The sequence below is a fragment of the Coregonus clupeaformis genome, unplaced genomic scaffold, assembly GCF_020615455.1.
Source record: "Coregonus clupeaformis isolate EN_2021a unplaced genomic scaffold, ASM2061545v1 scaf0154, whole genome shotgun sequence".
Classification (NCBI taxonomy): Eukaryota; Metazoa; Chordata; class Actinopteri; order Salmoniformes; family Salmonidae; genus Coregonus; species Coregonus clupeaformis.
In genome coordinates this window covers 85001-99729 of record NW_025533609.1, presented here as the reverse complement: position 1 = coordinate 99729, position 14729 = coordinate 85001, and the positions used below count along the sequence as shown (strand labels likewise).

The following is a 14729-nucleotide window of genomic DNA, read 5'->3' as shown; positions in this document are numbered from 1 at the left end:
ACTGACAGACAACCAGGTTGTTCTACAATAACGTGGTGGTTGTGTTCAGCCCACTGACAGACAACCAGGTAGTTCTACAATAACGTGGTGGTTGTGTTCAGCCCACTGACAGACAACCAGGTAGTTCTACAATAACGTGGTGGTTGTATTCAGCCCACTGACAGACAACCAGGTAGTTCTACAATAACGTGGTGGTTGTGTTCAGCCACGCTGTATGGGTTGTATTTAAAGGTTATTCATTCCACCATGTTGATACTCGAGTCAGTCCCCCAGCTCCCTCCCTCTTCCCCCCCATCTGCCAGTCAAGGCCTCGGGTAATGGTCCTTGTTTGTCTGAGTTGACAGAGAGACTGATGGGGTGGGGTGGGGGGGTGGACCCCCCCCATGCCCTTTCCTCTGTGTAGCCATGGTAACGTGGAGACCCTCCGTTAATGAGGCACGAGTGAGCTGTTAACAGAATACTGATTTAGATTTGACATCTCTGGATTAATATCTGCTGGGAGGTGTTGATTTGTTTTGCTCAAGTCCGTAAGCGTGCGTGTGTGTCTGTGTAATGTGTACAAAACAGAATGTGTTTTGAAAGTCACCCCTTTAACTGACGTTCACAGGTCCAACCAACTGTGTGTTTTGAAAGTGACACCTTTAACTGACGTTCACAGGTCCAACGTACTGAATGTCAACTTAAAGCTAAACTAAATGAAGGCACAAAACCCCAGAAACGCTCCGGCACATTGCACACATCCCACCTGCAACAAAGAACCAGGACTACAATTTCATTCTCTTCATGTAGTCAATAAAGGCTGAATAAACGTTAAAGTGATTTGGAGCACTACTATTGGATAATTACTTCTGGTCCGGTTCTGTTGGTCGCCATGGTAGTCTACCTAAAGATGCAGTCCATACTCAAACCTTTAGTATGACATTTTTTACATTTTAGTCATTTAGCAGACGCTCTTATCCAGAGTGACTTACAGTTAGTGAGTGCATACATTATTATTAGTATTATTATTTATTTTTTCATACTGGTCCCCCCGTGGGGAACGAACCCACAACCCATTATGGGTTGTGGGTTCGTTCCCCACGGGGGGACCAGTACTGGTCCCCACGGGGGGACCAGTATGTTTTCCCCATTATGTAGCGAGTCGGAGTCTGAGTCTGAGTCTTCTCTTGTCTCTACTCCTCCCGTTACGGGGTCTGAGACGCCGAAGGCTCCCACCATTAGCTCTGACAAATTGAAAACCCTAGTCATTGGCGACTCCATTACCCGCAGTATTAGACTTAAAACGAATCACCCAGCGATCATACACTGTTTACCAGGGGGCAGGGCTACCGACGTTAAGGCTAATCTAAAGATGGTGCTGGCTAAAGCTAAAACTGGCGAGTGTAGAGAGTATAGAGATATTGTTATCCACGTCGGCACCAACGATGTTAGGATGAAACAGTCAGAGGTCACCAAGTGCAACATAGCTTCAGCGTGTAAATCGGCTAGAAAGATGTGTCGGCATCGAGTAATTGTCTCTGGCCCCCCTCCCAGTTAGGGGAGTGACGAGCTCTACAGCAGAGTCTCAGCACTCAATCGCTGGTTGAAAACTGTTTTCTGCCCCTCCCAAAAGATAACATTTGTGGATAATTGGCCCTCTTTCTGGGACTCACCCACAAACAGGACCAAGCCTGACCTGCTGAGGAGTGACGGACTCCATCCTAGCTGGAGGGGTGCTCTCCTCTTATCTACCAACATAGATAGGGCTCTAACTCCTCTAGCCCCACAGTGAAATAGGGTGCAGGCCAGGCAGCAGGCTGTTAGCCAACCTGCCAGCTTAGTGGAGTCTGCCAATAGCATAGTCAGTGTAGTCAGCTCAGCCATACCCATTGAGACTGTGTCTGTGCCTCGACCTAGGTTGGGCAAAACTAAACATGGCGGTGTTCACCCTAGCAATCTTATTAGGATAAAGACCTCCTCCATTCCTGCCATTATTGAAAGAGATCGTGATACCTCACATCTCAAAATAGGGTTACTTAATGTTAGATCCCTCACTTCAAAGGCAGTCATAGTCAATGAACTAATCACTGATCATAATCTTGATGTGATTGGCCTGACTGAAACATGGCTTAAGCCTGATGAATTTGCTGTGTTAAATGAGGCCTCACCTCCTGGTTACACTAGTGACCATATTCCCGTGCATCCCGCAAAGGCGGAGGTGTTGCTAACATTTACGATAGCAAATTTCAATTTACAAAAAAAAAATGGCGTTTTTCATCTTTTGAGCTTCTAGTCATGAAATCTATGCAGCCTACTCAATCACTTTTTATAGCTACTGTTTACAGGCCTCCTGGGCCATATACAGCGTTCCTCTCTGAGTTTCCTGAATTCCTATCAGACCTTGTAGTCATAGCAGATCATATTCTAATTTTTGGTGATTTTAATATTCACATGGAGAAGTCCACAGACCCACTCCAAAAGTCTTTCGAGCCATCATCGACTCAGTGGGTTTTGTCCAACATGTCTCTGGACCTACTCACTGCCACAGTCATACTCTGGACCTAGTTTTGTCCCATGGAATAAATGTTGTAGATCTTAATGTTTTTCCACAAAATCCTGGACTATCGGACCACCATTTTATTACGTTTGCAATCGCAACAAATAATCTGCTCAGACCCCAACCAAGGAGCATCAAAAGTCGTGCTATAAATTCTCAGACAACACAAAAATTCCTTGATGCCCTTCCAGACTCCTTCTGCCTACCCAAGGACGTCAGAGGACAAAAATCAGTTAACCACTTAACTGAGGAACTCAATTTAACCTTGCGCAATACCCTAGATGCAGTTGCACCCCTAAAAACGAAAAACATTTGTCATAAGAAACTAGCTCCCTGGTATACAGAAAATACCCGAGCTTTGAAGCAAGCTTCCAGGAAATTGGAACGGAAATGGCGCCACACCAAACTGGAAGTCTTCCGACTAGCTTGGAAAGACAGTACCGTGCAGTACCGAAGAGCCCTCACTGCTGCTCGATCATCCTACTTTTCCAACTTAATCGAGGAAAATAAGAATAATCCAAAATTTCTTTTTGATACTGTTGCAAAGCTAACTAAAAAGCAGCATTCCCCAAGAGAGGATGGCTTTCACTTCAGCAGTAATAAATTCATGAACTTCTTTGAGGAAAAGATCATGACCATTAGAAAGCAAATTACGGACTCCTCTTTGAATCTGCGTATTCCTCCAGGGGCTTAGCTGTCCTGGATCTGCACAGCTCTGCGAGGGCCTGGGATCGGGAGAGACACTTAAGTGTTTTAGTACTATATCTCCTGACACAATGATGAAAATAATCATGGCCTCTAAACCTTCAAGCTGCATACTGGATCCTATTCCTACTAAACTGCTGAAGGAGCTGCTTCCTGTGCTTGGCCCTCCTATGTTGAACATAATAAACAGCTCTCTATCCACCGGATGTGTACCAAACTCACTAAAAGTGGCAGTGATAAAGCCTCTCTTGAAAAAGCCAAACCTTGACCCGGAAAATATAAAAAACTATCGGCCTATATCGAATCTTCCATTCCTCTCAAAAATTTTAGAAAAAGCTGTTGCGCAGCAACTCACTGCCTTTCTGAAGACAAACAATGTATACGAAATGCTTCAGTCTGGTTTTAGACCCCATCATAGCACTGAGACTGCACTTGTGAAGGTGGTAAATGACCTTTTAATGGCGTCAGACCGAGGCTCTGCATCTGTCCTCGTGCTACTAGACCTTAGTGCTGCCTTTGACACCATCGATCACCACATTCTTTTGGAGAGACTGGAAACCCAAATTGGTCTACACGGACAAGCTCTGGCCTGGTTTAGATCTTACCTGTCGGAAAGATATCAGTTTGTCTCTGTAAATGGTCTGTCCTCCGACAAATCAACTGTACATTTCGGTGTTCCTCAAGGTTCCGTTTTAGGACCACTATTGTTTTCACTATATATTTTACCTCTTGGGGATGTTATTCGAAAACATAATGTTAACTTTCACTGCTATGCGGATGACACACAGCTGTACATTTCAATGAAACATGGTGAAGCCCCAAAATTGCCCTCGCTAGAAGCCTGTGTTTCAGACATAAGGAAGTGGATGGCTGAAAACTTTTTTACTTTTAAACTCGGACAAAACAGAGATGCTTGTTCTAGGTCCCAAGAAACAAAGAGATCTTCTGTTAAATCTGACAATTCATCTTGATGGTTGTAAAGTCGTCTCAAATAAAACTGTGAAGGACCTCGGCGTTACTCTTGACCCTGATCTCTCTTTTTGACGAACATATCAAGACTGTTTCAAGGACAGCTTTTTTCCATCTACGTAACATTGCAAAAATTAGAAATTTTCTGTCCAAATATGATGCAGAAAAATTAATCCATGCATTTGTTACTTCTAGGTTAGACTACTGCAATGCTCTATTTTCCGGCTACCCGGATAAAGCACTAAATAAACTTCAGTTAGTGCTAAATACGGCTGCTAGAATCCTGACTAGAACCAAGAAATTTGATCATATTACTCCAGTGCTAGCTTCCCTACACTGGCTTCCTGTTAAGGCAAGGGCTGATTTCAAGGTTTTACTGTTAACCTATAAAGCGTTACATGGGCTTGCACCTACCTATCTTTCCGAGTTGGTCCTGCCGTACATACCAATACGTACGCTACGGTCGCAAGACGCAGGCCTCCTAATTGTCCCTAGAATTTCTAAGCAAACAGCGGGAGGCAGGGCTTTCTCCTATAGATCTCCATTTTTATGGAACAGTCTGCCTACCCATGTGAGAGACGCAGACTCGGTCTCAACCTTTAAGTCTTTACTGAAGACTTATCTCTTCAGTAGGTCATATGATTGAGTGTAGTCTGGCCCAGGAGTGTGAAGGTGAACGGAAAGGCTCTGGAGCAACGAACAGCCCTTGCTGTCTCTGCCGGGCCGGTTCCCCTCTCCACTGGGGTTCTCTGCCTCTAACCCTGTTGCAGGGGCTGAGTCACTGGCTTGCTGGTGCTCTTTCATGCCGTCCCCTGGGAGGGGTGCGTCACTTGAGTGGGTTGAGTTACTGACGTGATCTTCCTGTCTGGGTTGGCGCCCCCCCCTTGGTTTGTGCTGTGGTGGAGACCTCTGTGGGCTATACTCGGCCTTGTCTCAGGATTGTAAGTTGGTGGTTGAGGATATCCCTCTAGTGGTGCGGGGGCTGTGCTTTGGCAGAGTGGGTGGGGTTATATCCTTCCTGTTTGGCCCTGTCCGGGGTTTCTTCGGATGGGGCCACAGTGTCTCCGGACCGCTCCTGTCTCAGCCTCCAGTATTTATGCTGCAGTAGTTTATGTGTCGGGGGGCTGGGGTTAGTTGGTTATACCTGGAGTACTTCTCCTGTCTTATCTAGTGTCCTGTGTGAATTTAAGTATGCTCTCTCTAATTCTCTCGTTCTCTCTTTCTCTCTGAGAACCTGAGCCCTAGGACCATACGTCAGGACTACCGGGCATGATGACACCTTGCTGTCCCCAGTCCGCCTGGCCTTGCTGCTATTCCAGTTTCAACTGTTCTGCCTGCGGTTACGAAACCCCTACCTGTCCCAGACCTGCTGTTTTCAACTCTTAATGATCGGCTATGAAAAGCCAACTGAGAGACCTGAGCCCTAGGACCATACGTCGGGACTACCGGCCGTGGTGACTCCTTGCTGTCCCCAGTCCGCCTGGCCTTGCTGCTATTCCAGTTTAAACTGTTCTGCCTGCGGTTATGGAACCCCTACCTGTCCCAGACCTGCTGTTTTCAACTCTTAATGATCGGCTATGAAAAGCCAACTGAGATTTATTCCTGATTATTATTTGACCATGCTTGTCACTTATGAACATTTTTGAACATCTTGGCATGGTTCTGTTATAATCTTCACCCGGCACAGCCAGAAGAGGACTGGCCACCCCTCATAGCCTGGTTCCTCTCTAGGTTTCTTCCTAGGTTTTCGCCTTTCTAGGGAGTTTTTCCTAGCCACCGTGCTTCTACACCTGCATTACTAGCTGTTTTGGGTTTTAGGCTGGGTTTCTGTACAGCACTTCGAGATATTAGCTGATGTAAGAAGGGCTATATAAAATAAAATTGATTGATTGATTGAACCCTGGCGTTGCAAACGCCATGCTCTACCAACTGAGCTACAGGGGGACTACAATCATCAGGAAGTGTCACTTCAATGGGAATAGGAGTGAAATGGTGATGAAAAATGACCCCGTCGTTCTATTTTCTGTTATATTAGATCAAGCATGTTAGCCAACATCTCTCACCAACTGCTTGTGTGGGACATTTGATGATTGTGGGGCAGTATAGTGTCTATAGTAATATGCTAGGCCTGTTGAAGGAGTTGATTCTACACCTGCTTATCCAGTGGGGAGGGTAATGCGAAGATTGGAGATGACACTATCTCAACACAGGTATGTCATCAGTGGTAATGTACCGCTGTTGTACGGTCATGATTCTTTAGAAAATAAAAATAAAATGGTGTCGTTAGATGAGTAGAGAATGCTCATGCACCGGGGTTACCCATGCCTCAGCCCGGAAAATGACAATGTATTAAATGATGATGTGAAAGGATGCGATAATGCATAATGCCAGTCACAGTCTGGAGTGCAGCAGTGCCTTTATGGTTGGTGGTAGTAGTGGTATACTGATGTATTAGCACCCGATACTTTACCCAAATTACTAAATGTTAAAAGTTAGCATTCGGAGACAGGTAAACAAAATCCAAATCATGGATCGCTGTATTACCTTGTCCACTACTAACAGGGTGTATTACCTTGTCCACCACTGGTGTGCGTGGACAAAGATCTCTATTTTCACGTCATCCAACAAATGTAAACGCCTGGAATTTGCTAAACGGCATTGGCACTTGGAGTGGAACCGGTGCTTTGGTCAGATGACATGAACATAGAGCTCTTTGTCCACACACCAGTGGTGGGTTTTGGATTTAAAGAAATATGCAGAAAATAACCCCATACCTACTGTAATATGTGGTGGTGGATCTTTGATGTTATGGGGCTATGTTGCATCCACTGGTCCTGGGGCCCTTGTTAAGGTCAACGCCATCATTAACTTTACCCAGTACCAGGACATTTTAGCCCAAAACCTGGTTGCCTCTGCCAGGAGGCTGAAACTTGGCTGCAAGTGGATCTTCCAGCGAGACAATAACCCCAAGCACACATCAAAATCCACAAAGAAATTGTTAATTGACAACAAAATCAACATTTTGAAATGGCCATCTCAGTTTCCGGACATGAACCCCTTTAATAAATAAATAATAATAATAATAAATAAAATACATTATAAAAGGTTCATGCAGAACCCTTCTTGCCTTCCAAAGAATCATCAAATAACATTTTCTTCCAAAAAGGGTTCTTAAGATGAAAAAGGTTCTTGGTAGAACCCTATCCCCGCACAAAGAACCCTTTGGAACTATTTTTTAAGAGTGTGATACGCACCATTAACAATGCATGCTACAAATCCCAAAACATGTGCTCTCACCATGGCTATATGCGTGAGGGAGATCATCGATAGTGCCCTAATATTGTCTCACTGAAACTTTCTAATGAACACACACAGTACACACACATACACACACACACACACACAGTACACACACACACACACACACACACACACACACACTAGATACGTTTCAAAGACAGCACCCAACGCAAATGAGAAAATCTATATTCATTCCACTTGAGGAAAACCAACCAGAAAATATAGCGCCGTTACATTTATTTTCGCCCCCGTGGTTTTTGTTCATTCAAGTTTCCCGGCTTGAAGTCCTGGTCCTCTTTTCCCCTCCGCCTGCGTTTTTGGCTCAACCCCGTATCTGCAGGGTTAAGTCGAGTTGTCTAAATGATCATTGCTTCTGACAGGTTGATGATGTGTGGCGGGGGGGGGGGGGCTAACTCCGCTCTCAGTTCTGTCTGAGATTAGCGTGGATTTTGCTGGATTTATCGCTAGAGGCATGCAGATTAGCGGCGTGATGAAGTCACTGGCTAGCACATATTTAAAAAAGAAGAGCAGCTTATATCATCAGCTCAAGTCATTATTATAATAAGAGAAAGCTAATCAGCTTTTTTAGAAAGCTAATTATTCTTAATAAGGATTAGATTTAAACATCAATTAAACAATGTGGGAATTCCAGGCCCACTTTGTGCCAATATTCATTAAAACATTTTGCTCTGTGCGTATGTTCCAGCAGCTTGAGTTGATTGGCAGTTTTGGTCGACTGAGTGAGTTCTGATGTATTAGCAGGCTAAACAATTAAGATGCATGTATTCCAGTGGTTCTCTCATATTCTCTATTAACTCTATTACTCTAAAAGAAAACCCTGTTACTCTAAATGAAAACTATGTTACTCTAAATGAAAACTACAGTGGGGAGAACAAGTATTTGATACACTGCTGATTTTGCAGGTTTTCCTACTTACAAAGCATGTAGAGGTCTGTAATTTTATCATAGGTACACTTCAACTGTGAGAGACGGAATCTAAAACAAAAATCCAGAAAATCACATTGTATGATTTTTAAGTAATTAATTTGCATTTTATTGCATAACATAAGTATTTGATCACCTACCAACCAGTAAGAATTCCGGCTCTCACAGACCTGTTAGTTTTTCTTTAAGAAGCCCTCCTGTTCTCCACTCATTACCTGTATTAACTGCACCTGTTTGAACTCGTTACCTGTATAAAAGACACCTGTCCACACACTCAATCAAACAGACTCCAACCTCTCCACAATGGCCAAGACCAGAGAGCTGTGTAAGGACATCAGGGATAAAATTGTAGACCTGCACAAGGCTGGGATGGGCTACAGGACAATAGGCAAGCAGCTTGGTGAGAAGGCAACCACTGTTGGCGCAATTATTAGAAAATGGAGACTAAATGAAGACTCTGTTACTCTAAATGAAAACTATGTTACTCTAAATGAAAACGCTGTTACTCTAAATGAAAACTATGTTACTCTAAATGAAAACTGTTACTCCAAATGAAAACTCTGTTACTCATTTAATTAACTCACTCTAGCTCTTCATAGTCTTCAAAGGGGAATCCTGCCAAACCACTATTAGTTGCAATATGTTTGGCCACAACTAAAAACATGATATTCATTATTTGGTAACACTTTATTTTTAGTCTCAAATAGATTGTTGTTAGATGTTCAACTAAGTCCTAACCTTAACCCTTATCTTTCCATAAACTGAACCCTAATCCTAGCGTTAACCTTAACCCTAACTCTACCCCTAACCTTAACCCTAACTCTAACCCTAACCTTAACCCTAACTCTAACCCTAACCTTAACCCTAACTCTACCCCTAACCTTAACCCTAACTCTAACCCTAACCTTAACCCTAACTCTACCCCTAACCTTAACCCTAACTCTAACCCTAACCTTAACCCTAACTCTACCCCTAACCCTAACTCTAACCCTAACCCTAACCTTAACCCTAACTCTACCCCTAACCTTAACCCTAACTCTACCCCTAACCTTAACCCTAACTCTACCCCTAACCTTAACCCTAACTCTAACCCTAACCTTAACCCTAACTCTAACCCTAACCTTAACCCTAACTCTAACTCTACCCCTAACCTTAACCCTAACTCTACCCCTAACCTTAACCCTAACTCTACCCCTAACCTTAACCCTAACTCTACCCCTAACCTTAACCCTAACTCTACCCCTAACCTTAACCCTAACTCTAACCCTAACCTTAACTCTACCCCTAACCTTAACCCTAACTCTAACCCTAACCTTAACCCTAACTCTAACCCTAACCTTAACCCTAACCTTAACCCTAACTCTAACCCTAACCTTAACCCTAACTCTAACCCTAACCTTAACCCTAACTCTAACCCTAACCTTAACCCTAACTCTAACCCTAACCTTAACCCTAACTCTAACCCTAACCTTAACCCTAACTCTACCCCTAACCTTAACCCTAACTCTAACCCTAACCTTAACCTTAACTCTAACCCTAACCTTAACCCTAACTCTACTCCTAACCTTAACCCTAACTCTACCCCTAACCCTAACCCTAACTCTACCCCTAACCTTAACCCTAACTCTAACCCTAACCTTAACCCTAACTCTAACCCTAACCTTAACTCTAACTCTAACCCTAACCCTAACCCTAACCCTAACCCTAACCCTAACTCTAACCCTAACCTTAACCCTAACTCTAACCCTAACCTTAACCCTAACTCTAACCCTAACCTCAACCCTAACTCTACCCCTAACCTTAACCCTAACTCTACCCCTAACCCTAACCCTAACTCTACCCCTAACCTTAACCCTAACTCTACCCCTAACCTTAACCCTAACTCTACCCCTAACCTTAACCCTAACTCTACCCCTAACCCTAACCCTAACTCTAACCCTAACCTTAACCCTAACTCTAACCCTAACCTTAACCCTAACTCTAACCCTAACCCTAACCCTAACTCTAACCCTAACCTTAACCTTAACCCTAACTCTAACCCTAACCTTAACCCTAACTCTAACCCTAACCCTAACCCTAACTCTAACCCTAACCTTAACCCTAACTCTAACCCTAACCTTAACCCTAGCTCTACCCCTAACCTTAACCCTAACTCTACCCCTAACCTTAACCCTAACTCTACCCCTAACCTTAACCCTAACTCTAACCCTAACTCTACCCCTAACTTAACCCTAACTCTACCCCTAACCTTAACCCTAACTCTACCCCTAACCCTAACTCTACCCCTAACCTTAACCCTAACTCTAACCCTAACCTTAACCCTACCCCTAACCTTAACCCTAACTCTAACCCTACCCCTAACCTTAACCCTAACCCTAACTCTAACCCTAACCCTAACCTTAACCCTAGCTCTAACCCTAACCCTAGCAAGCTGTTGCCATATCAATAGAATTACAGTAATAGTTAGTTGATAGTTTGACCATCTGTGGATCATCTATAGGTGACTATCTATAGGTGACTAATAAAGTGAAAGCCATTATTTTCACGGGTGACAAACTATTTTGTAATCCAAATATAGCTGGTCACAACTAAAATGGTGTAAACAGATGATACCTCCCCTTTCTGATGGAGCTTTGGATGTCTCTATTTCACACACAGAGACATTATTAGTTATATCTCAAGGGGTATAATACTCTGTCCCCTGGCCCTGACACTGTCTCTGTCCCCTGGCCCTGACACTCTCTTTGTCCCCTGGCCCTGACACTGTCTCTGTCCCCTGGCCCTGACACTGTCTCTGTCCCCTGGCCCTGACACTGTCTCTGTCCCCTTGCCCTGACACTGTCTCTGTCCCCTGGCCCTGACACTGTCTCTGTCCCCTGGCCCTGACACTGTCTCTGTCCCCTGGCCCTGACACTGTCTCTGTCCCCTGGCCCTGACACTGTCTCTGTCCCCTGACACTGTCTCTGTCCCCTGGCCCTGACACTGTCTCTGTCCCCTTGCCCTGACACTGTCTCTGTCCCCTGGCCCTGACACTGTCTTTGTCCCCTGGCCCTGACACTGTCTCTGTCCCCTGGCCCTGACACTGTCTCTGTCCCCTGGCCCTGACACTGTCTCTGTCCCCTTGCCCTGACACTGTCTCTGTCCCCTTGCCCTGACACTGTCTCTGTCCCCTGGCCCTGACACTGTCTCTGTCCCCTGGCCCTGACACTGTCTCTGTCCCCTGGCCCTGACACTGTCTCTGTCCCCTTGCCCTGACACTGTCTCTGTCCCCTTGCCCTGACACTGTCTCTGTCCCCTGGCCCTGACACTGTCTCTGTCCCCTGGCCCTGACACTGTCTCTGTCCCCTTGCCCTGACACTGTCTCTGTCCCCTGGCCCTGACACTGTCTTTGTCCCCTTGCCCTGACACTGTCTCTGTCCCCTGGCCCTGACACTGTCTCTGTCCCCTTGCCCTGACACTGTCTCTGTCCCCTGGCCCTGACACTGTCTCTGTCCCCTTGCCCTGACACTGTCTCTGTCCCCTGGCCCTGACACTGTCTCTGTCCCCTTGCCCTGACACTGTCTCTGTCCCCTGGCCCTGACACTGTAATAATAAAATAATAATATGCCATTTAGCAGACGCTCTTATCCAGAGCGATTTACAGTTAGTGAGTGCACACATTTTTTTTTCTTCTCCATACTGGCCCCCCGTGAGAATCGAACCCACAACCCTGGCGTTGCAAGCGCCATGCTCTACCAACTGAGCTATACGGGACAACAGAGTAACAGGTATTTAACAGAGTAACAGGTAGGTGACAGAGTAACAGGTACTGAAGAAAAAAATAATGTATGCACTCACTAACTTTAAGTCGCTCTGGATAAGAGTGTCTGCTAAATGACTAAAATGTAAATGTAAAATGTACTGTAGGTAACAGAGTAACAGGTAGGTAACAGAGTAACAGGTAGGTAACAGAGCTGGGGACAATATGTATTCCAGCGTTTTTAAATGTCTTTGCAAGCAGTTGAAAAGGAACAGATTGCGCGTGGCTAAGAGCGTTTTCTCCCTGAATGCTAGACTGAATAATATGGAAGAAAATAACTGACAGAGAACATTGAGTTCCCTTTAGAGGAGATAGAGATTGATCATCACAGTGGATGAATGTCACATGGCTGTATGATAGCTCCATAGAACCGGCCAGTCAATTGACTGAGGTATCATTACAAGGAGTGGTTTGTCAATACGGCTCCATCCGGAGACTCCTGTGAGTCCTAGATGACTGGAGTCTGTAGGGCAAGTGTCCGTGATAACTGGGGCCTAATTGACAGGGCCTCTCCTGCCTCCTGGGGCGCGGATAGTACTGAGAGAGGTGAGAATGGAGGTCTGACGAGGCGAGGGACAGAACCAGGGGGATGAGGGAGGTGGGAGGGGGGATGTGAGACATAAGGGAGAGTACAGTAGGGATCACACTGGTCAACTGGTGGCAAGAGCCCAGCACCCCCTGTGTCCCCTTGCCCTGACACTGTCTCTGTCCCCTTTCCCTGACACTGTCTCTGTCCCCTGGCCCTGACACTGTCTCTGTCCCCTTGCCCTGACACTGTCTCTGTCCCCTGGCCCTGACACTGTCTCTGTCCCCTTGCCCTGACACTGTCTCTGTCCCCTGGCCCTGACACTGTCTCTGTCCCCTGGCCCTGACACTGTCTCTGTCCCCTGGCCCTGACACTCTCTTTGTCCCCTGGCCCTGACACTGTCTCTGTCCCCTTGCCCTGACACTGTCTCTGTCCCCTGGCCCTGACACTGTCTCTGTCCCCTGGCCCTGACACTGTCTTTGTCCCCTTGCCCTGACACTGTCTTTGTCCCCTGGCCCTGACACTGTCTCTGTCCCCTGGCCCTGACACTGTCTCTGTCCCCTGGCCCTGACACTCTCTTTGTCCCCTGGCCCTGACACTGTCTCTGTCCCCTGGCCCTGACACTCTCTTTGTCCCCTGGCCCTGACACTGTCTCTGTCCCCTGGCCCTGACACTGTCTCTGTCCCCTGGCCCTGACACTGTCTCTGTCCCCTGGCCCTGACACTCTCTTTGTCCCCTGGCCCTGACACTGTCTCTGTCCCCTGGCCCTGACACTGTCTCTGTCCCCTGGCCCTGACACTGTAATAATAAAATAATAATATGCCATTTAGCAGACGCTTTTATCCAAAGCGACTTCCAGTCATGTGCGCATACATTTTTACGTATGGGTGGTCCCGGGGATCGAACCCACTACCCTGGCGTTACAAGCGCCGTGCTCTACCAGCTGAGCTACAGAGGACCACTGTCTCTGTCCCCTGGCCCTGACACTGTCTCTGTCACCTGCGTCCCCTGGCCCTGACAGCAATCCATTTGAGGTTCCCTGCCACTAAACGAGTGCTAAAACCACATGACATAGGAGAGAAGAAAAGGACTCCAGCCTCCGCTGGTGTGGATTCACCTCCGTGTGACCTGTTCAGACAACTTAAATAAGCCATGCATGTTGATATGGAAGCATGGATGCCGGGCAAAGGAGCTAGTGGACTCAGGGGACCTTAAGATAGGACTCGCCGTCCGTGTATCTCAATCCGGACATGGCTAAAGAATCTTTAAAAGTCATGAGGACAGATGAGAGTAGAGGGTGTTATTAGACAGGAATGAGCTTTCTCTCTGTATTTATCGCTCAGTGATCATCCAACAACGATCTCCTTTTCTGTGTCATTATTATCAGCAAGGTCTGACATTTAATATTAATAGTGAAATGCTGTTTGATGTCTGAAAAATCATCAGAGAAGATATAGAATCATATGTTTGTATGTGTTCTCTTTTGTCCAAAGCGACTTACACTTAAAGGGGCAATCCATGTTGATACATCCATTTTGGATTAATAAATTAATTATATGTATCCGTTGATTCTTGATTAATATCACTTATAAATGCCTCATGAGCTCAGTTCAACTGCCGTACCCAATCAGAACCCCAAATAGAAGCTTGTTTTAGTCCTTTGTTTGTAAACAATGTAATTGTAAACAAACACTGTATAGCCTCAAAACATGGCTGAAACTATACATTTGATATCATGGATGATCAGTCCTTGAGCTCTGTCTATGAATTTGAGAGTGGTTTCATTTCTCCAGCCCCATCCCTCAGCTTTTTACCCAAACAGAGAACTCTTTGTTATTGTTTCAACAGCTGATTGCCCCTTTAACACAGTAGACCTATTCAGAAACGGACTGCAATCAAGACCACAACCCTGTTACTTCAACCAACTGAATCATTGAAGTTCACTATTT

General features: G+C 45.6%; 1 protein-coding gene across 1 annotated transcript in view; it reads left to right on the top strand.

The window, feature by feature from the left end:
- The window catches only part of LOC121571048 (glucosidase 2 subunit beta), a 257435-nt gene that overhangs the window by 236434 nt on the left and 6272 nt on the right, over nucleotides 1–14729 (top strand). The window lies entirely within an intron of this gene.